The sequence below is a fragment of the Anser brachyrhynchus genome (assembly GCF_964034855.1).
Source record: "Anser brachyrhynchus genome assembly, chromosome: 2".
In the NCBI taxonomy this organism is placed as follows: domain Eukaryota; kingdom Metazoa; phylum Chordata; class Aves; order Anseriformes; family Anatidae; genus Anser; species Anser brachyrhynchus.
In genome coordinates, this window is record NC_137695.1 from 33,021,022 (window position 1) to 33,045,887 (window position 24,866).

The window sequence follows — 24,866 nt, forward strand, 5'->3', positions numbered from 1 at the left end:
TTATATCCTTTGTCTTCTATCATAGACCCTGCTTTGAAATATTTATACCCTATAATGCAATGACCTTTTTTTTTTTTTTTAATGTTGTTATATAATCCCAAAGAGTAGCCTGCAAATTTGAAAAAAAAAATCAAACTTTTAATAAAACAGAACCATTATTGCAGAATTTGTCAACTTTTCCACAGATGTTGAATAGCCCTTGCTAATAAGCCTTTTAAATAGTATATTTCCCATGTGTTAACTTTCCCCCATTTTCTATGCATGTAATGAGTGAGAGTGTGTGCACATGCACACAAGTGTGGCACACAGAATGCAGTTACATTTTCCATTTGGATTCTTCTTGCCCTCTTGGTCGTGATGCTGGGAAATATTATATTACACAGAAAATTTTGCTCCTAATAAAAGTAACTCCTTCTATGACTGCCTTCTGTGCACACTTTGGACCACCGTGTGTTTTAATGAATTTCCACTCTTTCTTGTAATGGAACACCGCAAGGCAGTGTGTAATGGTGCCATGGCTGAGCAAGCCCCTTTTCCTCCCTAGGACTACAGAGGGCTGCATTGTGTGATGTCATGCTTCTGAAAATGTCCTAGTCAGAAGAATTTCACGTTACAGAAATACTTTAGAAATTTTTGTTGTGTCATCTGCTTTGGCCAGGCATCTTCAATGAACCTCAGCTATGCCATTTTTGATTGAGGCTACACCTCACGATTTCCTTTTCTCATTTTTATTCCTTTCCATGTGTCCTTTAAAACACACAAACTTTTTTTTTTTTTTCTGAATTAATAGGTGGATTTCATAGTATATATTTTATGAATTTCTTCATTGCAACTTTCAGTGGAAAGCATTCTGTTGTGCATCTTTCCTTCGATGATCTAACACATTTCCAAACTCGCACATTCAAATCTTCTCACTTCAAGTGGTACAGTGAAGAAAAATTCATACAAAAGGGAAGACACAATGAGCAGGAGCAGAGCAGCTGGGTGGGTTCCTGTTCTGAACACACTCTCATGTGTGTCCCTTTGGATCCAGGATGTATTCTCATTTGTTCACTTCACACCAGCAATGGATGCTTGCATCAAGTTTCTCCCTCACCAGACAGTCCCACACAAGCCCTGACAGTTTAGCAAAGGAGCATTCAACAAACTCTTCACCTGCTTGGTCCTTTTTGAGGATGTTGGATCCTACAAAAGAAAGATGACAGCCCCTGAAGAAAAGTGTCTGAAAGCCTGCCAGATGTTTTGAGATTACCATATTACTACTACATGGAAAGAAGAAGGGAAAATGTACTAACAAACAAAAAATTTATAATCTGCAAAATGTAAGATTTCCACTTCATACATCACACCTATTTCTTATATTTTGAAAACAAATACTTTGGGCCACACCTGTTCATGAGCTTCAAGGAAATACTCAGTTTTATCCAGTTAAAAAATTGTTAGGCTGACAAGAAGCCATAATCCAGGGTCCAGACTTTAAGTGAGACTCCTGCAATCTTGTTTTTCTCTCTCCTTCATAGGAGGACAAGCTCGTTATTTTTACATTCTATCTTGTAAGTTCCCTTCTAAGTTTGATGTGAAGTCCTACTCTGCAGGTGAGCTCTGCAAAATAGTAATCCAATAACTCAGAAATCAGTCCTAAAATGTTCTTCTCCACCTCCCTGCCCTCTCAGACCGTTTCTGATGTCACCTAACATTTTCTTTTCTTTTGAAGATACTTTTGAAATTTTGATGTTCTTTGGATATTTTATGTAGGTTTATCACTAAAACATTTATATAAAGAGCAGTGCAAAGCACACATCTATTACTTTGTAGCCAGGTTATGTACAAATAATTATCCTATTAAAATGTTCTTCCTGCAGGTTGACAAAGAATATTTTAAATCTTGTGATATAGTTCCAGTATCATTTTCTTTTGCAGGTAAGCCAGTTTAAGAGCTTTCCTCTCTGATCTTTTCTCATACCCTCCTTCCACCCTGTTTGCTTTACTGCCCATTTGACTCTGTGCTTTATGTGTGTACTTTATGTGCTTTTTCTGTAAAGAAGAGGTAGGCCTGTACTTAGTATATAACCCCATTATAACATTTCAATGAGCATGGAAAGCTGTGCTAGATCATACAGAACATGTAGAAGCAAGGGTGACAGCAACACAGCTGGTAAAGGGCCATCTTTATAATAGCAACAAAAACAAAGAATCGTGCATTTAGGTGAAATGATAATGGGATTGTATGTTCCAAAAACTCAACAGACAGTAATTGAATCTTCACAAAGCTTTCCTGAGATAAGTACAAAGCAATAACTACATAGTTTCCAGTATTAGGTAACTGAAGGAATAAGTTCGGGTGGCATGACAAAAGCCATATAATGACTATAATTTTTGTATGACTGTATTCTTGTATGTCAAAATTTATCAATCAATAAGCTGGCAAATCACTTCAGCAAAGCTTTGGAAAGGATATTTTTAGCTCAGGAAATATTGCATGAAAACAAGATTATTTTTAACTTTAAAGGTATCCTTAATGTCTTAAAATGTCTTCCATTTTAAATTAGAAGATCTTAAAATTAAATGAACTTAAAATACCTTATTTGTTTTCTAATAAAAGAGCCTGTGTACTCCCAGACAGATATCACAAGCTGAGTGACAACATTTCAATACACCAGAAATAAGCTTACACATCAGTTCATATAGATGCATTCTACTGAGTTATTATTATGTTTTTAAGTAATGGATTTTGCAAAGGTGTACGCAATATGTTAGTAAGTAAATTTCTACTTGTGTGGAGGTGAAGGTCCATTCCAGCACCTTGTCATATCCCAGATCACTGCTTCTGATAGAGCGAATTGCTGAAAGACATAGAGTAAAGAAATTTCTGGTGACCAGTATTCAGCATTGCCTGATTTGAACAAAATCATGTTCAAAACTATACACTATTTAAAACTGTGGGTGTTTTTTTTTTTTGACAATGCCAACATTCCTAGCAGCACTGCTAATATCAGTGTAATAGCTCCTCAGAAAAGAGGCCAAAAAGTAAGTATATTTTACTAGCAGAAACCTCAGGCATTTAAATGGATAGCCCTGTCTTTCATAAAGGCTGTCTGCAAGGCCATCTTTAATTAAAGGAGAGTAGCTTGTTAACAATAAATGCTGGAATTTTTCTTGGAAAAGGACAAAGGTTAAGTGATGGCTTGGCAAGTTGATATAACCACATCACTAGCTGTGAGTTACAATCAGATCTAAACAAGCTGGGATCTTTAGTTCCTGCTGAAAAAAAATTGCTCCCCTGTTATGAAAAATGCCATTACAACTGGCAAGAGGCTCCTGGATCCATCAGGGAGGTGTTTAAATTTGGAATTTCACACTTCTTGGATTGTCATACAAAACTTTGATGACTGCTAGAGCAATGTAATTAAAAAAAAAAAGTACACCAGGAATTTTGTGCCAGGAAATAAGAAATAAGTTTGGAGGCCCACTGTACAATAAGGAAAAGAAATTCATGAATGAAAGTTGTAAGATTACAACAAGAACTACTAAAAATAAAACAGATACATTTCTGATTATTATGAAAAAAAGCCAACACTAACTGCTAATACACTGACTTTTAAATTACTTATCTGGTATTCATGTGGATTATCTTCACGCATTGCTTTTCTAGACTGTCTTAAATTATTTGATGATATGGGACTGTAGCTTCTGATTTTAAAATATAACTTTAATAAAATATAAGGAATTTTTAAGTATAAATTTATTCAGATATAAGAAAGGGATCAAGAGTATGGAGACATAGATATTTATATAAAATATGTGTACCTCCCAGGCACAGCTCTCTTGTACATAAATGTGCATGTATGCAATGAAATGTTTAGATTACCAATGAGAAAATAGTACAACAAATCCATAAGCTAATATATAAAAGATAAATACTATTAATCTAAGTGATTAAAAAAAGCTATTATGCTGATATTAGCAGTGCTGCTAGGAGTGTTAGCATTGTCAGAACACCACTGCACGAGTCTGTAATATCTTCACGGGTTGGCATGTCAGGGTGTAGCACGGCAGTTTGCACATAGAGGGCGCATAGGGAGGGTAGAAGGCAAGCCACTTTTATTCTGGGAGCAACAAGAGACAGCCTTTTACTGAAACAAAAAATGGCTGAGGCTGAAACCCAAACAGGCCACAACCTCCCCAAACAGATGCCTACCCCCAAACAGACCTCCTGATGACTGAAAGAGCTGCCTGGGTCCTCAGTTGCAGGGAACTCCAGAATCTGGAAGTTCCCCTAGGGCCTGAGGTAGGTGTTGTGGATACAAGTGCAAACAGCTGGATGAACTTTTCAAGTAAGTTGCCATGTTGCAACAGGAGCTCGCCAGGCAGTGTAGTATCTAGGAATCTGAATGAGAGATTGATGCATGGTTTTGTGTGCTGACACAAGGCTAGCTTTGAACCCTGAGCTGATGGACTTGTCTGACTCACAGACAGGGGAGACTGGACCTGCATATCTTCTCAGAGCAGAAAGAGGAATCTCCCCTTAGCCCCATAAGAGCCCTTACACAACAGATTTGATGCTCTGGAGCTGGAAAAAGGAGAGTGGACTGGGCAACCTGATCTATTGTGTGGTATCCCTGCCCATGGCAGGGGGGTTGGAACTAGGTGGTCTTTAAGGACCTTTCCAACCCAACTCATTCTATGGTTCTATGAAAATCAAGACTGGCTCACTCTTAGCAAGTACCAACAAAATCTTTAAGCCCTAATTCAATGTCAAATAGTCTCTTACACCAGAGAAAAAAGTACATTACAAATATATAAGTATCTCTGAAAATGTACTTGGGGCTATTTTTCTACTGAAATTTTATTTCTTAATTCCTGTAAGTCATTATGAAAAACATTCACATGATGTTATACAAATTTATAAAGGTCTTCATAATGTTTCAATCATTATTTATTTATTTATTTTTCATTCCAGAACAGAAAAAAGTACTGTATTTCCCAGGGAATAAGAATTTTCCCCTCAAAACAATGTAATGATTTAATTTCTGTTCCTACAATGAAATAAGTATTGCACTTCAAAAGTATATATTTCTATATATAATGAACTTAATTAATTATGCATGGTCTATCTCTAGTGCAGGTAGTGAATTGAGTACCCTGGGTAATTCTGAGTGACAGCATTAGTGTCTTAATGTCTTTCAGAGATTTGTCTGTATTCTCAAAATGACTGAGATCAAAATTCTTCTGTCCACTGGAACTCAGCCACTAGCATTGCTGCTAGTGTACAGCAAAGTCAGGTTTATATCATTTTTAGTAACTCTAATAAATGACACTGGAACACCCTTATTTCTGAGATAGCGTAGCAGCTGAGTATGTTTACAAAACATGTCACTTGTGAAATTTCTGAGACCAGCTGACATAAAGAAATTCTGGAGCAGGTTGCAATAATGGAAATATTGTCAAAACAAGTCTGTAACCATAATTATGTGTTTGCTCCATAATGATGGACTGCTCATCTTAAGGAATGCCATTGCAAGCGGGAACATTATACAGATGGCCAGGTTCAACAGCCATGATCGTGTAAGTACGAGTCCTTTTTTGTTTTATTTATGAGCTGAAAATTCACCCTAAGGTTTTCCATTGTCAAGTCATTACCACAAATGTTACGACATGTTTGCCAACATAGTTTTGAAGATATACCTCTGTTGCACTATCATTGCCAGAAGGATGCCACAAAATCTTCAGCTCTTCTTAAATAAAGATTCCAATGCTTTTGGCTTACAGTCGTAAACAACGATGACTCTAGCTGAACTCAGGCCCTGATTGCAGCCTGCTATTACAAAACTGTGTGTTAGCAGTCATATTCTTGGATATTCCTGCAAAAATCTGTCAATCAAAAGCCTATTATGGAAGAGCTGATGATGAAAGCAGAACAAATATTCACTTTGATAAAGCCAACTTCTGGCTAGCATTGGAATGAAAGGCTACACTTGGTTTCTTTCGGTTTTTGAAGAGTTTCTGAATTTGGGCTTCCTTTTCTTGCACTTGTTTTAAATAAGTGCTCTCAGTGTTCCTTCCACTACAGATGACAGAGATGTGTTTGTCAGGAAAAGTACTAGGTGTTCCAGTAGTCACTCAAGCTTTGTTGAAATAAAGTTGGTAACATCACTGCCTGGAAAAATCGGATTAACAGCCTGTCTTGTCTTGAAGAAAGTACCAAAAGGCTCAAAGAGAGTAATGAATATAGGTTCATTCTCTTTTTGCAGCTATCTCTTTGACAAATTTGCTTGACCTAGCTAAATATTATCTCAGTGTGCCAAGTATTGTTACAAAGATGAATGTCACATCCCTAAATGTGATCTACAGGACATTCAGTTTGGGAATAGATTGGCTTCTGAAGCTCCAACTAGCCCTTGAAATCATTAGGTAACAAAACTGTGTTCTCAGGAATGTAGGTATGAAGGAAGGTAGGCTGCAAGGATATAACCATGTTCACCCAGTTATCCTTATTCTGTGACAGCCTGGGATTCCACCAGCTGCACTGCTGAGATGCAGCCTAGGCATACACACGTTACCTGATCTCATTAAAACTTGCATCAATAAACACCCACTTTGTTGACCAGACCCAAACCCCAAACTGAACCCAAGCAGCTAAAATATTTCTGCCCCAAACCTTTTTTGACTCCTAATTTATATTAAGCTTCCACTTCTAGTTTTTGAACTATTCTTTTAAAATGGCATTTATCTGTTTCTCCATGCCTATTCAGTACAATTATTATTGTAATCCATATTAAAATATTCTTGTTGCTTCTCCAACACGCACTGAAGTTCTAATTTTAACAGTTCTGGAACATATTTGCACAATATGGTTGTTTTTACTTTATTCCTACATACACAAATCCCATTGAACTCTAAGTGAAAATCAAAGACAATTCTTAAATTTTCCTTTATACAAACTTTGAAGTTCCTAGGCCAATTCATATCCTTTAGAATTCAATGAAAATAACAGTTTCTTGTAGTTAACTGGTATGTTGTACATAGATTGAACATGTCTTACATGCTGTGCTTCATGAACCCACCTTCCAAAAGATACAAAACAATTAATGAGTGGAAAAGCATGTTAAAATTCCATGGAAGAAAATGTACTGTAAAGATACTTGTATGGTTGGTTTTGTATTATAAATAATAACTATCTATAAAGATATATATGGAATTCTTAATCTCCATTCTGGTCTGAACACACAAGTTCATTCTTTGGACTGCATTGTATTATTTAATTGATGGAGAAGTATTGAGTTTCTACTTCATCCAAAAATATTAATCAAGACATCGACAAACCTCGTCCTGTGTACTTTCCCTAACTTTTATCCAAAATTTTGTCCATTTAATAATTAGTCTGATCAGCATTATAGTGTTTACCTCCTCTCTTACCCAGGTTTGCTGGAAGCATGCATACCAGGGAGGAATTGCACTAAGTGCAACTAAGAAATGGAAGACAGCAGAGCTAGTTCTCAAGCTACATGTACTTTGGGGAGAGACCTTTTATTACCTCTTGTGGGTGTTTCTGAAATATATAGTAAACACCACTGCTATGTCACACTGTATATGAATGCTGAAATTACTTATGACGTATGGCATGCTGCCTTTTCATATGATGTATAACAAGTTTTAGAGAAATAAAAGTATGTATAAATCTTTACTGAAATGTCTAATATCAAACTCTCCTCCATTGAATTCAATGGGAATTTGCCTTTATGGACAGATGTGAGAGCTTTGGGGAAATACTTCATTCCTCAAAGTCTAAGAATTATTTAGCTCAATTTTGACTAGAAATATATTTTAAATCAATTTGCTCCCTTGAACTACTCAAACTTTAAGGACATTTTCTTTTTAAAACTGGAATGAGTTCTGACAAATTATCATTTCCTTTTCTGTGAGCAAAGAATCAAACCACAGTAGAGCTGATCTGGGAACACAGAGTCCAGCACAGACAAAATGCTGTTGCTGCTGATGCTTGCTTTGAAGTTTTTATTACTAATATTGGCAGGAGTGTTTGTAGGTCCTTTATATCAGAAACTCTGAAACCAGAATTTAACAACTTCATTAGAGCTCTCTCCTCAAATTTAAGGCATAGGAGCTATAAACCTGCACTAACTGAAGCCAATATGAAGGCACTTTCAATCACACATAACCAAGTAGTTTGAGAGACAAAATTTCAGCTGTGGTGAGGATGCCTGTTTCTAAGTATAATTCCTCCTGTACTCCAAAGCAATCTTTGTGAAGTGTTGTTTACCTGGTTCTTTGGTTACAAAATCCTTTGGATATACATGGTATAAATAAATGTGAGAGAGAATGAATACCTCACAATAGTTTGGTTTTAGGGCAGAACTGTTTGAGGAACCGGGATCACATATGTGGTTGGCATTCCTTTTCACTTTATAAGGCAATGTTTTGTTTAATGATACTGCCTAGTTAGTTCATCAAGAGTTATGTGGTTGGTTGGAAGGGTGACATTTGTGATATTTGGCATTGTGGAAAGCAACCAAAAATATTCCCAGACTTAATCTGTTAGTTAAATCCTGTCAGTAGTTGTCCCTAAACATCCTTTGCTGGTACTATAGCTGGAGAACTGGCACCAAGTCAAGAGCACAGACTGTAAGATTGTACTATATAGCTAAAAATGAGCCTCCAAACTGAGCAGTGAAGCTCTGGTCCTTGTGAATACTTGGTTCTCATAACATTTGGCCATAAAATCTTATTTCCCAGCAAGAAAAAACAAAACAAAACACCCTACAGTTTGGAACCTTCCTAGCTTTTATGAAACTGGAATAGGCTTATTTGCTTCTCATTATATACCTGATATGTTTTTACTAATAACATGTATTTTGCACCAACAGTTAAGCAAAATAATTTAGTGGCTTAGTGGGAATAAAAAGGCAATAAAGAAAAAGAAAATGGAGAAACTGCTTGCTGGTGGAACACCCCACTATTATTAATTGTGAACCATGTGATCTGGCAACCTTTTGATTTACCAGCACAGTCCACTCCCTTGTAAATTCTAGCTGGCTTTCCCATACATTATTATGTGGATTCCTTGCAACCACTTCCCTTTCTGATTTTCCAGAGACAGAGTATAAAGTTTCCCCAAATGCCAATAAAACATGAAATCCTATCCCACTCTTTAGGTTTGCTTTGTGTAGTCATCTTCTAAAATAAGAACAAGCAGAAGTTTTAAACATTGATCTCTTCTATTTTTACCTTCATTCAATAGTTACTATTCTTTATAAACATCACAGTTTTTATTTCAACATTTGTATGTTTTTTAAACTGTTGGCTCTAATACTAAGAAAAATTGTATTTCCTTTCTTCTTCTTAAAAAAAAGGCTTACATTAATATGTTCCACTTCCTCATCTTGATTTTGCTTATAGTTATACTTTGCCATATAACACAGATGTCTATAGGTGAATGAAGTTTGAGTAAAACACGTTAAATAAACCACATTTAGTATGTCATTTTATAGGTAAAAATAACCCTAAAGCAATGTGCAAATTGACTTAGAAGTTTGATGCTTTTCTTCTTGCAACGTCCTCTACTTTTCAAATGTATAGTGATAATGCAGACACTGATTTTGACTGAAGCAATGAAAACATGGGTTATTTTCTGTTCCAATTTGTTGACAAGTTCATGTGGGGGAGTAGAGAAAGGCTAAGTGTGGGTGGGTGGTTTGCAGCAGACTTCATCATCTATGATTTATTCTTTGGGAGGAAAGGCTTTTGCAGGACACTGGCATGTAGGAGCCTGAACACACACAGCATTACGTCATTCCCATTAAATTATTTCATTTTCTTGGAAGGCTACGCAGGTTAGCACTTGGACTCACAGCTCTGTAAGAATAAAAACATTCATGAATCTCTAGAAGCTGCAGCAGCACCAAAAGGTCATGTCTCATGAGGGCTGGCAGAGGGAAACCTGTGAGACTGCAATGGAGATAAGTTTAGCCCTAATTAACAGGTGTTAAGGTAAGAAATAAAAAACACCTCATTGTCCTTTATGGTCCAGTGTTTCCATATGTGCCTACAGCTAGACTCCTTCTGCCTCCCTGGGAGGTGACTGAGACAGGTTACTTGAGTTTGGGATTACAGCCAACACTGCTCTGTTCTAAACAGCGTATACCTATGTCCTCTGATGTGGTGCAACCAAGCTATCATAATCTCTCAGGACAGGTAGGTAGGTAGACAATCATAAATTTGATTTTAAAAGAGAAGGATATGGTCCAGAAATTAATGTAGGTCTTTTTACAGTGAAATAGATGTATACAAATACATATTTTTTAAACACGAAATGATTTCTTAAAGATTGTCTTACCTGAAAACAAGTCAGAGACTACAGCCACAATTGAAGGTTTACACAGAGCAGAAAAAAAAGTAGTCTGCTAACCCTCCCAAATACTTTCTTAAAGTCTAAACTTGGTCAAATATTAACTCCTGCAATTACTGCCATCCTCACTGTAAGCAATGCAAATTCCCGCTTCCTTCCATTACTCTTGCTGCCCATTAGCCTTCTCTCAGGGACATTGTGCATTTCTACTCTTTCTCCTTAAAGCAGCAGCAGCAGCCAACTGGCAGGTTTGGGGGCCAGAACTGTCAGCTGGTTGCTCTGTTTGTCTGGTTACATGACAAACATGAGTTTCAACTGCTTTTCTGTTTGCTCCTCAACACTTGACCAGAGCTGGATTCTTATCTTCCAATTTTGCCCCTTTACAATTTTAGCAGCTAGTCTAATTTAGGCCTCTAAACTTCCCTGATAGTTGGTAGAATGAAATAGGCACCTCCTAAGAGCAAGTTGTCCCATTTTAAGAAAGATGTTTGAAGTCAGGGGGGTATATCCCCATCTGTATGTGTCTACTTACTCTCATGGATTATAGGGAGAAGCTGAGACCAGATGATTTGGCAGTTAACTTTTAGGTTCCTAAAACTAGGTGTGATCAATTCCAAGCTTGTCAAACAACCAGGGCATGAAGGGAGGCAGAAAAATAAAACATTGGTACATGTCGTGGGGCAAGAGTTTTGGGCATGTACCAGCAGGACAGAATTTAAACTAACACAGTACATGGGAAGCACCAGTCAAACGGTGAGGAGTTAGGTGGTGTGTAGCCTGCATTACACAGGGGAGACCGCAAATATCTGTGATCATCCTCTGAGTCTCTGGAAACTCCAGAAAATTAGGGTTAAGATAGAGAAGTTAGCCCGATGATTTCAGAGGGTTTTGGACAGCTTGGAATTATTATTATTATTATTATTATTATTATTATTATTATTATTATTTTCAGTTAGTACAGCCACTTCAGACTTGGCTGGCCTGCAAAGCATCTATGTTCACTGCTTTCCAGATGGGACAGCCAGGAAGGAGGGACTTACTGCTGGCTGGGCTGACATTTACAGTGTGCTCTAGGCATGGGGAAATCTGGAAGGCAGGCTGTCTTTGCTGGTTGGCTGGCTGGTAGCTTCACACTTTGCTCTGGGCCTGGAAACAGAGAAGTCAATGACGAGCTCAGTGGGGGCCTTGGGGACATTACAAAACCTCAGTTCACTGGCAGTTAAGAAGTGCACAGTGAGTCATGGCTGCACTGTGTTAATGGGCAGGACCTGACTCCCAGGCTAGCACGTTCTGCTTTTTTATTCCTTTTAGCTTAGTTCAGTTTCTTCAGCCCCTCTCTGTCACTACGCATACAGAGCTGGATAAACGCCTGCCTGTCTGTGCAAGTGTTTTATTTGGTTCTGCAGCCTGGGTGTTGGAGTTGAAGTAGTCTCAAAATCAGAGAACAAAGTGTACAGCTCTACAGGCAGGTAAAACAAACAGAGCTCTTTATGCTTCAGTGCAATATATCTTTGCCCAGCCTTACACCAATGATAATCCTTTTTTGCACAGTGGTCCACAAAGTAATGGAATCTGACATCAGCAATTTTTGACGTAAGCGATACTACATTTGCTGCATATGTCTACAGGGAACTAAATTTTCAGTGTAGCTGTTCAGAAATTTAGTTTAGTGTGCTGCTTGCTATGCTAAAAAATGATCTCATTTAAGAATGGGTAAAAACCTTTTCATTTTATTAGAGTCACAGCTGGTTTTATTTTAATATGCAAGCATCTTCAACTTCCTAGAGGAATATTTGTATCTGGAAATGAGATAAACCTTAGTAAAGCTATAAATAAGAAGTGAATATCAAAGGCCGACCACCCTTCTGATACTGGGGAAGAGTCTTAAATGTGTGCGACCAGTTATAGGACATTTGGACAACATGACAATTAACTCACAGTAAACTCTTTGTTGGTCATAAGTAAATAATCCCTCTACAAAATAAACAACAGTTTGGCTGATTTGAGTCAAGAAAATTGCATCTCATCCTAAAAGGAATCCACGCTGCATGAGGATGAAATGAAGAAAAGAAAAGTGTGAGTACTGAGGTAACCCTTACTATAGGATTTCCTACACAAGTGGCAATAAAATGAAATCATATATCACTTCTGCACTATTTATATTTATCTTACTTTGCAAACTCTTAGTCAAATTATCTAAACAGGCCTTCTTTTTGTGTTCTCTCTTAAGCATCTGCAATGTTTTTCTGTCAGAAACAGGATACTGGGCTAGACAAACCTAGAGTATAACCTAATAGAGAAGTTGTATACCCTCGCAGTAATGGAATAAAATGCATCTGAGACTTTCAGAGAGAGTGACAAAGCACATCAGACCATCTATCTTTATGCCAATTAAGATTTATTCTGTGGAATTTGTTTCCTAGCAGTCTTATGTAGTTTTAAGTTCCCAAATAGATGGTTCATTGAGCTGATTATTCTTTGAAAACCTCTCATGTATAGGAATTTCTTCTTATAAATTAATATCTTTTCTCCTAATAGAAGCACGACACATACCATCTAAATTTTTCCCTAAACACAAATATACAGAGGAACTGGGGTATTAAAAGAGACTCATTTCATTTACTTTTTCATGGACATTTTCAGCATTTATTTAAGTTAAGCCCTTCCTGAGTGTCCCTATACAACAGCGTTGCCTGCGCTGGATGTGAAGAGAGTTAATGAGTGCTTTTGGAAAACAAAAAACAAACAACAACAACAACAAAAAAAGATACCACCACTACCACCAAAAAAAAAACCAAAAACAGGGAAAATCCAATCTAACAAAGCATCTACTGTAAATTGAGGTTGCTTATCTAAATATTAGTGAACTGTTAAAAAAGAACAAAGAACTATATAAAACAAGCTTTAAATTAGGGCCACACAGCTTTGTATAGCAAGCTTACTGCTAATTGAAAGTTAGGCAGAGTTGTGGTTAGTTTAATGACAAGGCTAGAAAATGTACATTGGGCCTATGGCAAAGAGATACAAATCCAAAGACAGACAAGCTTTGCTTGATTATAGTGCTTACATCATGGTCATTAGAATTTAAACCAACTAACCCAAACACAGACATCATATCTTCATTTGATAGCTGCAGTCTAGTAAATAGTGGGAAAGGATGTTATGTATGGATTAGCCTAGCTGAAATGAAAACAGGCATTCTTTTTGAACCTGTCTGGCATTGAGAATGAAAACTTCAAAATCAGGCAGTAAAGTGGGCTTATAAAGCCAGAGGCCTTTGATTTTTAAGGATCTGCATAGTGTTTTAACCAGTCTTTGTTTTGCAGGAAAACCACCTCAGCACCCGGGTATGAGGCATCCTTGTGTGCAGTCTGTCAGTGTGCAAGATGTTGAATTTGTCTGTGGGAACACATGAAGATTAGCAATGTCCTCCTTTGTGCTTTGAGTTCATGAATCATTGTCAGCTGCTTACTAAATATAACCTCTTAACACTGCTTGGACTTGTAGTCATGATGGTTACATGGTGAGATGACTAGAGATAGCATAAACACTGCAACCTTAAAATTCATGCTATATGTATACATATATCTTCTGGTCTGAGAGAATAATTTTCTGATTTACATGTTGTTTCATATTTTCACTTCATGAAGCACTGCAGTCCAGAGAGTTTCTGTGCAGCTTTCTGATATAAATGGACCCGTATTTTGTATGTCACATAAAATGAATATTAATAATAAATTACAAAAAATACAAAGGCCTTTTTTTTTAAGGAAAAGCTTGGGTTTTTTTTGGTATTTTTTTTTTTTAAAAAAAAAAAAAGAAAAAAAAAGATGTGAAAATACAGAGGAAAATTTCCTGGTATTTGTAGGGAGAGCTGGTGGTCACCAGCAAGCCAGGCAAGACTCCTCTGTGGGGACCAGTTTATAAGTTACATTTCATGAATCATTCACTGCTTCCATTTGAGAGTTTTAAGGAAGTAAACTGAATCATGTCTTTTGAGGCATCGTCTCTTCTGAGATGCATTTTGCTTACCTATCTTGGACGCCACGTAGAAAATCAGACTGCTGACAACCACACTGATCAAGGAAGATTAATAAAGAATATTTAAAAAGTCAAGAAATCATTCTTGTTAAATAACCAATGCCTATAAAGAATATTAAGAAGGGTGAAACACCGGCTCCACTGATCTTGTACTTTCCTAACCTAACTGTTAAGCTTCTACTGTGGCATGGTGTTATGTAGCACATAACAATATATGCTAAGTCCAATACCTGTTGTTGTGGTTTAACCTGGCAGGCAACTAGGCACCACACAGCCTCACATAGGCAGCTAGCACGCAACACCCTCCTCACCAACCTCACCCCCCAGTGGAATGGGAGAGAATTGGGAGTGAAAGTAAAAGCTCCTGGGTTGAGATAAAGACAGTTTAATAGGACAGAAAATGAAGAGAAGTGATAATGATAACGGTAATGATAACAACAATGATATTGATAATAGAATATACAAAACAAGTGATGCACAGTGCAATTGCTCACCACCCACTGACGCCCATCCTATCCCTGAGCAGCGGTTCCTCTTGCCCTGGCCAGCCACCTAATATTAATTGTTCAGCATGACGCTACATGATATGGAATACCCCTTTGGCCAGTTTGGGTCAGCTGTCCTGGATGCGTCCCCTCCCAGCTTCTGCTGCACCCCCCAGTCGGCTCGCTGGCAGGGCAGCAAGAGAAGCTAAATGTCCTTGGCTTAGTGTAAGCACTGTTCTGCAATAACTAAAACATCCCTGTGTTACCAACGTTTTCCTCATCCTAAATCCAAAACACAGCACTATACCAGCTACTAGATTAACTCTATCTCAGCCAAAACCAGGACACCTATACATAACCATTTGTATGAGACAGATCACCTCCTAAATGTGTCTCTCTCTTTCCACAAGTTATAGATGGAGCTTAAATCTTGCCTTAGAGATGATATCTGGTTATCAGGGGATAAAGAGACTTGAATTAGATCTGAAGTCTCTAATATGAGTCTGAAGACCTTTTGTAACTGTGTAAAAACCCTATATATATATACACTATATATATATATATTTAACAGCAAATGTTAATAGTTTATTTAAAGCTATCACAATCATATTTATAAATCTGCTTATTCAACAAGTTCAGGTCACAAAGGATGAGACATTATTGAGACAGAGAGACTGAAATGTCTGTTTATACAGGGAAAGCAGCATATGCAGGTATGAGTCACAATACTGTGGCAAAAATCAGTAATAGGAGCAGTTCCACCCCTTCCCACAAATGTTAAACCTATGCTGTCATTTGAAAAGAAAAGAAAGAAAAAACAAAGAACCCTAGACTGAAATGTGTTACTCTTACATAAATGGCGAACAACATCAATCTTCAGGAAAACTCAATTTATGAATCTATGTTACTTGCTGTCACTTTTTAAAACTATACATCAGTTATTATTATTACTCAGTGTTACTTCATGTGCAATCAAAATATCAAATCACAAACCTGCTAGCTAATACAGGGACAATGGAACCAACAAATCCTATGAGGCAATTATGGAGAGTATTTTCTTACATGCAATTCCAGTCTTACATGTACTTCCAGAAGAATAAGGGGATGGAGCATAGTACAAATTATAAGCTGTATAATAAAAGTTGTCTCTGCAACTGATACCCACTCTGTAACTGATATCCACTTTTGCTTCACATGCAATGCAGCAGAATATGTGGAAATATCTGCATTGTTTTGCAGCACTGGCACTGCTTAGATTCATGCTATACTCATGCATCCAGCTACTAAAAATAAAATATTTTTTCAAACAAGATAATTTTCACATCATGCTATATTTGGTGGCCAATCTGTTTTCAGCTCTCTACTCTGCTTGATGAATTCCCCTCTGTTTTGCTTGATGGTGCATTAAGCAGATTTCCAGAGTTTTGGTATTCTGGATTTCTGTTCTGTCTTTTAAAATCAGCAGGTTATATTTCATAGGGCTAATGCCTAGTAATAACTTTGTAGCTTTTATCTTTCCTAATGCTAAAATAAATGTTCTTCAGTGCTGGACCCTTCTCCAGGGAATCCTAAACTAGAAAAAATTAAAGACTGGGTGTTTTAAAAGGTGCCAATGAAAGCTAACAACATTGAGGGACAATTTATATAATAACAACATGAAAAAAAAATCATGTACAGAATGCCCACTGTAGTTCATTCACTGATTTGTTAAATGTATAAATAGAAAAAGAAAAACAATAATATGCAAACAAGAAAGTGTTAATTGCTTCACAATGCTATGCTGCAATGAGTAGGACAGTAAACGTTTCAGCAGCTTACTGCATACGCTAAAAACACAGCCCAGAAATTGCTAGCTTTTTTAAAACTTTGCACCAGAGTCTTCATGTCTATCCTTATATGCTCAAGATACATTCCCCTTCATCTTGTTCTATTATATATAACACCACCCCATTAATAGGAAAGGCAGGCAATGAGAAGCATAGCATAGCTCTTTTAGAGACCTTTAGTTCTGCCAGACAGTGGAAGCTGAAAAGTTTTTTTTTTGTTTGTTTGGTTGTTGTTGTTGTACATTTCTGGTTTTGTGGAAGAGCCTCCTGGCAATGGAAATGATGTTTAGATACATATTCTAATGCTTAAAAAGAAGTTGAGATTTCCAGTGTTCAGTGGTAAAGAAAACTTCAACACAATAATTTTTGCAAAGTATGACACTGCGACACCACTTAGAGTAATGATAGAAGGTACATCTGTGGGACAAAATGCAAACTACAAAATATTTTACACCAACACTGTGTAAGGTGTGTTTTTCCTTGCATTCATCACAGCTTTAAAATGCCAGTTCCAGACCTATGTGAACTCAACATTTTTCCGTCACACAGTGTTCATTTTACTGAGTGCCAGTTTGCACCTTCTCACTTCCCTGCTCAGGTTTCAGATCTGAAAGGTCTCCAGCTCTGCAATCACAGCACGGAATGGTTCCACTTCCTGCTCCCCTATTGGAAGAATTGCTCTCTTCAGTGAGAAAAAAAAGAACAAAGAATGAGTAACATTGTGTTTAGGGCACATGGTCACAAATTTAGGGTAACTGGTGGACATTTTCATGAATATCAGCATGAAACAGAGTATCTGGAGATAAGCAGGACCATGAATCCACAAATAATGGAAAACTGAATTTGAGTCATTTCTCTGTGAATTTATTTCAAATCTGCTTTTATGTTATTTGACCAGATGTAGCAAATAATCGTCTTTATTTGTTAATGGAAACACATCCTACAACATAGTCTATTAATGAAACACAGATGGTAATGAAACACAGTACATTACTATTTTGTCATTTACTTATGAGTTTTGTGATGTACTATAATTCCTCATTTCATCAAAAGTTTCATGGCTACATTTCTTCTCAACATGGGGACAGCTGACGACTTTTCTTTGGTATTGACTATAGCTCCTGCAAAGGCAACCCTCCTCCCTGGTGTATAGCTTCAAGACAGTGGCAGTATATTGAGGAACCAAGGGAGGCAGAGACATGGAAAAGAGGATTGATAATGCCCAGTCCTCAGATGCAGCATCAGAGCAGTTCCCAGTGATTATTGTAGATAATTTGTTTCCTTACACTTCATTGCTGCTCCTGTATATCTATGGCAGAAATCTGGGACATCCCCTTTCCTATTCAGTGTGTTCAAGGCAAAGGAAATGTATGGGGGATAAGCACATCATAGCAATTCTCCTATAGTGGATGAAACTAATAATTTTGTCCTTACCATTATGTTTCTGGTTTTCTGCACTGGTGGTGAGAAGGCTTCCTCTTGAATTTTGCAGAGAAATGGTGTCAGAACAAATGCCAATTTTTGCATCAATGAAAGAATATTTGAGATCATATCTTATTACCTCTCTCATCTGATTCCAATTTCCATACACCCTTAAAAATGCATAATAAATGTGAATAATACTTTAAATGAGTGCTGGTATACACATTTTGGGTGATACTAGAATGGTAGTAGACATCCTTCCCAACCCTGCTGCTCTAGGTGACCACTAGCTGATGTAGTCCAGGAAGAAGGGTCTGCAGTAGGCAGTACTTAAAAATGATCTTCCTTGTCTATGGCTCTGCCCTATATTTGCCTGGTTTGGCAGGGATTTGTATTAAACCCTTGCTTCATCTTTTATCCTTTAAATATTAGTTGGATCAGTGAGTAGGGAAAATTAAATTTGCTTCTGATATCTATACAGTTTCCCTGGCTACATTTTCCAAAAACAGAGGGTTACAGCCAGAGCTGAAGACTGGCATTTTTCTTTTAAACGCAAACTATCAGAGAGTCACAGGAGTGACCCCGGAGTCTATTTTTAAGAGTAACATAGCTATACTGTGTCATGGATAGCTCAGAATAAATGACTTGAAGCAACCCTGCCAGGAAAAAAGGAAAATCAAGTTGAAACCAAAACGATAACTTCATTGTCAATGTGCCTTAAACGTTTGGGGCAATAAATTCTGTGAGTGACAGTTCAGGAAATTTATACTGGTAAAGACTGAAGTCTTTAATTTTTACATTCTTTTATGTGTCCTTGACTGTAGAAATAAGAAACATCACACAAGCAAAGGAAAATATTTCAAAAAAGAAGATAACTTAGGCGGGTGAGTTATTTTAAATTTAACTGTTATGTGGCTTTTATAACACCTACTGCTCCGAAAAATGCTTTCAGCAAATCTATGTTTCATTATATCTATATCAGTTAACACTTGGCAAATAAACTACAGAAGTTACTTTTAAATAATAGGTACAGTTTTATAAAGGGTGCTGAGTAAATATTGTTGTATTAAACCATAATTTTGTGCTTCCAGGCTTGCTGACTTGTTTTGAGATGCACTTTGCCATTTGGAAAAAAATTAAAAAATCCCCAAACCCAAAGCTTTTTAAAAAACGGACCTTTTCCACCTTTTGAAAAATATCTCATGGCCGTTTTGAGCAGTGGTGATCTGGAATGAAAACAGATTAGAACGTTTGATAATAGAGGAAGGAAATATTATTATCACAGCTTGAAATCTGTTAACAGGGCCTTCCAAATGGGGCAAACATTAAAGTCAAATAGAAACTCAATTACAGGAAGATTTTCAACTTGTCAAAAATAATTGCATTAATGTCAGCAATGCTGAAGGTCTAAAACAAGGAAACTATTGTACAGTGTCTCTAGAAAGAAAGATTAAAGGAATGCATAGCGTAGTTTTAGTAAAAGATCCAAAAATGTTCACATTTATTTTGGTTTTAGTTCTGAGGCCAAAGACCACAATACTACATAAAACTGAAACATCAATCTATAAATTTCTGACAGATGTTACATCACACAAAGACTGTAGAATACTCAATAAGAGGAACCATTTGTTATCTGCTTTGCTCTGAACCAAAACTTGTAGTAAATACCATGCAGAGGGCAAAGATTCAAGAAGTTTGGAGGAGACGGAGCTTTGAGATATGAAGTGGTCTGTGCTTGAACCTTTGGCTCTTATTACAGGGGGGTGCTCTGCCTTTGCAACTGAAGCTCCAGCAAGAGAAACTTTATTTAAGAAAATCTATTGAACTGTTATAGAAAACATACATGCCTTACTAAATAGTAAATTAAATTATTAAATAGTAAATTTTACTTACCTCCTACTATTTATTTATTTATTTTAATATGTTCAGTTGGAGATATATCTTCAAAGGCAAAAGCCCTGCTTTTGCTTAGGTAAGAATTAGCTCTTGCTGGCCACAGGAGAGGATCTTGCTTTGGTGGAACTGAGGAGACTGTACAATCTTTCTTTTTAAACAGCTCTCATTGCCTCACAACTTGTGTGCTTCTCCCTGGTATGAAACAAAGACTCTCTTCTTTCAGACTGTGATGCAGTGATGTGGTCCAAGGCCATATTTTGAAAGGTGTTAAGGTTCTTTTACAGTTGTAGACCACAATTCATTGCCCATACTCCTAGGCAGGAATGATTTCTATTTTATGTTATTTATATTACTAATTGCTTATACTCTTAGGCCACAAAAAGTTAATTTGCCTTAGGTAATCTTAACATGCAAGGGCAAGAGAGCTCTCCTACAATTTAGTTGTAGGTGTCTTACTACGCTCATTGACTGTAAAGAAAATAAAAAGAGACTGGGCATTAAAGTTAAGTGTCTCAGGTAATAGCTTAAAGTTAGGTATGACAAATCCAGAAATGAACAAGACTTTGAAAAATGTCTGACTTCAGTTGAGCTAGTTTGAAAATCAACTCAGGTATCTAACTGAATAAATAGTGCTTAAACATGTTAAGAAAGTTTGATGTAAGAAACTATTTCTGTGTTATAGAGAGACCCACCAGTAAAAGAAAGGGGAAGAGCATTCTTCAGTTTCAGCTGTGCACAATGTCACACTAGTGAAACAAAGTGCTGTTTCCTCTTCCTCTTCTACAGTAGCTTCATGAATGTTTGGAGGTTATACTAGAATAGAAAAAAATCTCTAAAAATCTAATGCCTGATTTTATTACTTTAAAAGCTTATGTATCACTAATGTTATCGCTATCTTCAATATTCTAGTCAAAAACCAACTAAAAATGAATAGTTTCACAATACAAGAAAAACTCTTAATCTTTGTCCTCCTGATTATCCAGCGAAGACTGAGATGTTGAGTTTATAGTTCTGCTTTCTTCATAAGCAGCTTCTGTGTCCATTTTGAGAAGAAGCTGAAAGGACATGTTGGGGTAAATTGTCAAAACAAAGCATCAGCATCAGATTTTTTCTTTTCTTTAGCTTTGTGTTGTAGTGTAAACAATACATAAACCCTTCAATGCATAAAAATATTTTTCACTGTCTTTTCTTTTTATTTTTTTTCTTCTTCCTCTGGGTATAATTCCAAAAGTCTGTTGTGGTTTGGACCTTTGTCTGGTCAGTACCTAACTTCTGCTGAAATTAATTGGAGTTAGATTTCTATAGACAAGTGAGATTTTTAGAAGTTCTTAGGCTAGACATTTTTGAAAATCTCACCAGATGCCTGTTTTCAACTTTAAGCCTCCTAATATCTTTTCCTAAGTGTGTAAGTCATTTTCACAGGGCATTTTATGTCCTGAAATTAATTGCTTTGAGAGACTGATATTTTCTTCACTTAATTATTCCACTGAAATCTCTTTCTTTCTTTTTTTTTTTTTTTTTTTGGGGGGGGGGGTGCAAAACCAGGAGCTGATTATGCCATGTGATCGGAATGGCTCCTCATGAAAGTCTGTATCATGGAAGTGATACAAATGTTAATTTTCCTTTAATCTTCACAAGCTATTGAAGTTGCATGGCATTAACACTCAATTGCTCATACCAATATTTTAATAGCCAAAGTGACATCCACACTGAAAAAGCCAGTGTTCTGCAAACGGCCAGGGTCAGTAACACATCTACATGGCCAAACCAAATACTTTCCTAATCAGTACATTTCCTAAAACTATTTCATAGACCAGCGATGAGAAAGAAATGTTCAACCTCTGGTATTGTTTGTTTAAGAGTTAAAACAGGTCCTCTCCTAGCATCCTTTCACCTTAGAAAATCTGTTCTCATTTCCTTACACCAGAACTGCTTCCAAATGCTGTGTTTTGTTACAAGAGCACAGGATTTTTTAATAAACAAAATAAATGTACACACCAGAAATACTCTGAGTTTGTGCTAGCTATTTATTTTATTCACATCACAAAGAGATTTGCAGATCACCTTTTCAAAGCTGCACTGCATGCATCTGGCTTGCTACACCAGGGATGTGTACATGTGCAGTGGTAACTGTGCTGAGTGGCTGCTGAGCTAGGATTCGAGAAATTGTGGCTTAGTTTGTACTGTAAATCCCTTGGGCTCTCATGTTACAAGACAGGGTGCTCTGGTAATTCTGCATCAGAAGCAACACATGGCCCTGTTAAGGCAATCAACTTTGCATTTCAACTGCATGGATTGCCTTTAAACTGCAGAGTCGGTGAGCACCATTCATCCAGACAGTGGACCAGGGCAAAGCATGTCATAGCTCCCTCCAGCTCATGTGCTTGGATCTTTGCTGCTGTTTGTTTCTTTCTTTATAAACTAGAACATGGTAGAAAGGGGAATAATTTGTGCCTCCTTTTTCTCCAAGTATGAAAACTCAGTGCAGTGAGAAGGTACAGCGAAATGCAGGAGTCAAAAAGCAATCACAGCTCTAGGAACTCATTTCCTTGGGGACCAATAAACTGATTATTCCACCCACTTCCCACTCAGGCACTATTTTAATGGCATGGATCTCCTGAGTATTGGGTTCCAAAGTTTTTGGGTAGGATTTACTTGCAATTTTGTCTAGTCAGTAGGAAGTAAGTGGTGCCCCTTGGGAGAGACCAGTTCTACAGCATTCCATGTAGGGGAGATGAACCTTCCTCCCACCCTGACTACTTATACTGTTTAAGTGCTTGCTGTTTAGGGGAACAGTGCAGAGGTTTGTAGGCACAGATTTATCCTACTCCACAGAAGACAGTTAACCTGAGGCAGCTTCAGCAGGGAAACTATTTGCTCTGAGAGGTGCTTCCAGAGAGTAATTAAGAAAATTAAGACCCCAATCACTCTCAGAGAGTACATATTTCTCATCAATAACTGCAGAGGTTAAATAGAGCAACCCAAGCAAGTGTCTAACATTGGGTAGGAGATCATTCCATGGTATCTCGCTTTTCCGTCTAGTCTCACAGAGCTCCCTCATACTTTGGTCTTAGTGAAAGAAAGGCCCTCACCTGCCTGTGGAGCCTGATGTTTGCATATCTGTATGTGCAAATGAGAATGTGTGAAAGTACAGGATTTTGTCTCTTGGTAGGTGCTCACATACTTCAAGATTTGTCCTCATACATGTCAGATCATGGAATCATAGAACGGCTCAGGTTGGAAGGGAACTTAAAGATCATCTAACTCTACCCCCCCTGCCATAGACAGGGATGCTACCCACTAGATCAGGTTGGCCAAGGCCCCATCTGGCCTTGCCTTGAACACCTCCACATATGGCATCCACAACTTCTCTTGGCAACTTGTTCCAGTGCCTCACTACCCTTATGGTGAAAAATTTCCTCCTAATCTCTAGTCTAAATCTATCCTCTTTTAGTTTAAGAACATTCCCCTTTGTCCTATCATTATCTACCCGAGTAAAGAGTCCTTCTCCATCTTTTTTTTTTATAAGACCCCTTTAAATACTGAAAGGTCGCAATGAGGTCTCCCTGGAGCCTTTTCTCTTCCAGCCTGAACATCCCCATCCCTCTCAACCTTTCTTCATAGGAGAGGTGATCCAGTCCTCTGATCATCTTTGTAGCCCTCCTCTGGACTAGCTCTCACAGGTCCATATCTTTCTTGTGGAGATGCAGTACTCCAGGTGGGGCCTCACAAGGGCAGATTAGAGGGGGACAATCACCTCCCTCACTCTGCTGGTCACACCTCTTTTGATGAAGCCCAGGGCGCAGTTGGCCTTCTGGGCTGGAAATGTGCACTGCTGACCCAAGCCTTTCATCCACCAGAACCCCCAAGTCCTTCTCCGCAGGACTGCTCTCAGTGAGTCTATACTCTTCTCTGGGATTGCCCCACCCCAGGTGCAGCACCTTTCACTTGGACTTGTTGAACCTCACGTGGTTCACATGGACCCACTTCTACAGCCTGTCCAGGTCCCTTTGAATGGCATCTCTTCCTTCTTTGGTATCAACCGCACTACTCAGCTTGCTGTCACCTGCAAACTTGCTGAGGGTGCACTCAATCCCGTTGTTTATGTCATTGATGAAGATATTGAAAAACACTAGTCCCAAGACAGACTCCTGAGGGACACCACTTGTCGCCGGCCTCTACCTGGACATAGAACCATTGACCATCACTCTCTGGGTATGGACATCAAGCCAATTCCTTGTCGGTCGAATGGTCCACCCTTCAAATCCATATCTTTCCAATTTAGAGATTAGGATATCATGTGGGACCATGTCTAAGGCTTTACAGAAGTCCAAGTAGATGACATCTGTCAATCTTCCCTTTTCTATTGACGCAGTTACTCCATCATAGAAGACCACCAGATTGGTCAGGCATGATTTGCCCTTGATGAAGCCATGCTAGCTGTCACATGTCACCTCTTTGTCCTGCATGTGACTTAATGTTGCCTCCGGGAGAATTCATTCAATGATCTTCCCAGGCACAGAGGTGAGGCTCACCGGTCTGTAGTTCCCTGGGTCTTCCTTTCTACCCTTTTTAAAAATGGGAGTGATGTTTCCCTTTTTCCAGTCACCAGAAACTTTGCCTGACTGCCATGATTTTTCAAATATGATGGAGAGTGTCTTGAATGGGACTGTGCTCCTTCAAAGGAGCCTTAGAGATGAATGGAACCTCCACCAGTATTTAAAATCACAAATGATCAGGACAAGCCCTATACACTTTTTTTTTTCTTTTTATATGAACATTTATACTTTTATGCCTTCAAACTATCAGAAATCTCAGATGTACAAGGAAAGC

The 24,866-nt window shown here is 37.8% G+C and overlaps 1 long non-coding RNA gene across 1 annotated transcript; it reads left to right on the top strand.

Annotated features, from left to right (window-relative positions):
* Positions 1 to 256: 256 nt before the first annotated feature.
* On the top strand, positions 257 to 14,051 carry LOC308190403. Its single transcript, XR_013947156.1, has 3 exons — positions 257 to 1,920; positions 5,508 to 5,565; positions 13,690 to 14,051. It is a non-coding gene; the product is annotated as an uncharacterized lncRNA (long non-coding RNA).
* Positions 14,052 to 24,866: the final 10,815 nt, after the last annotated feature.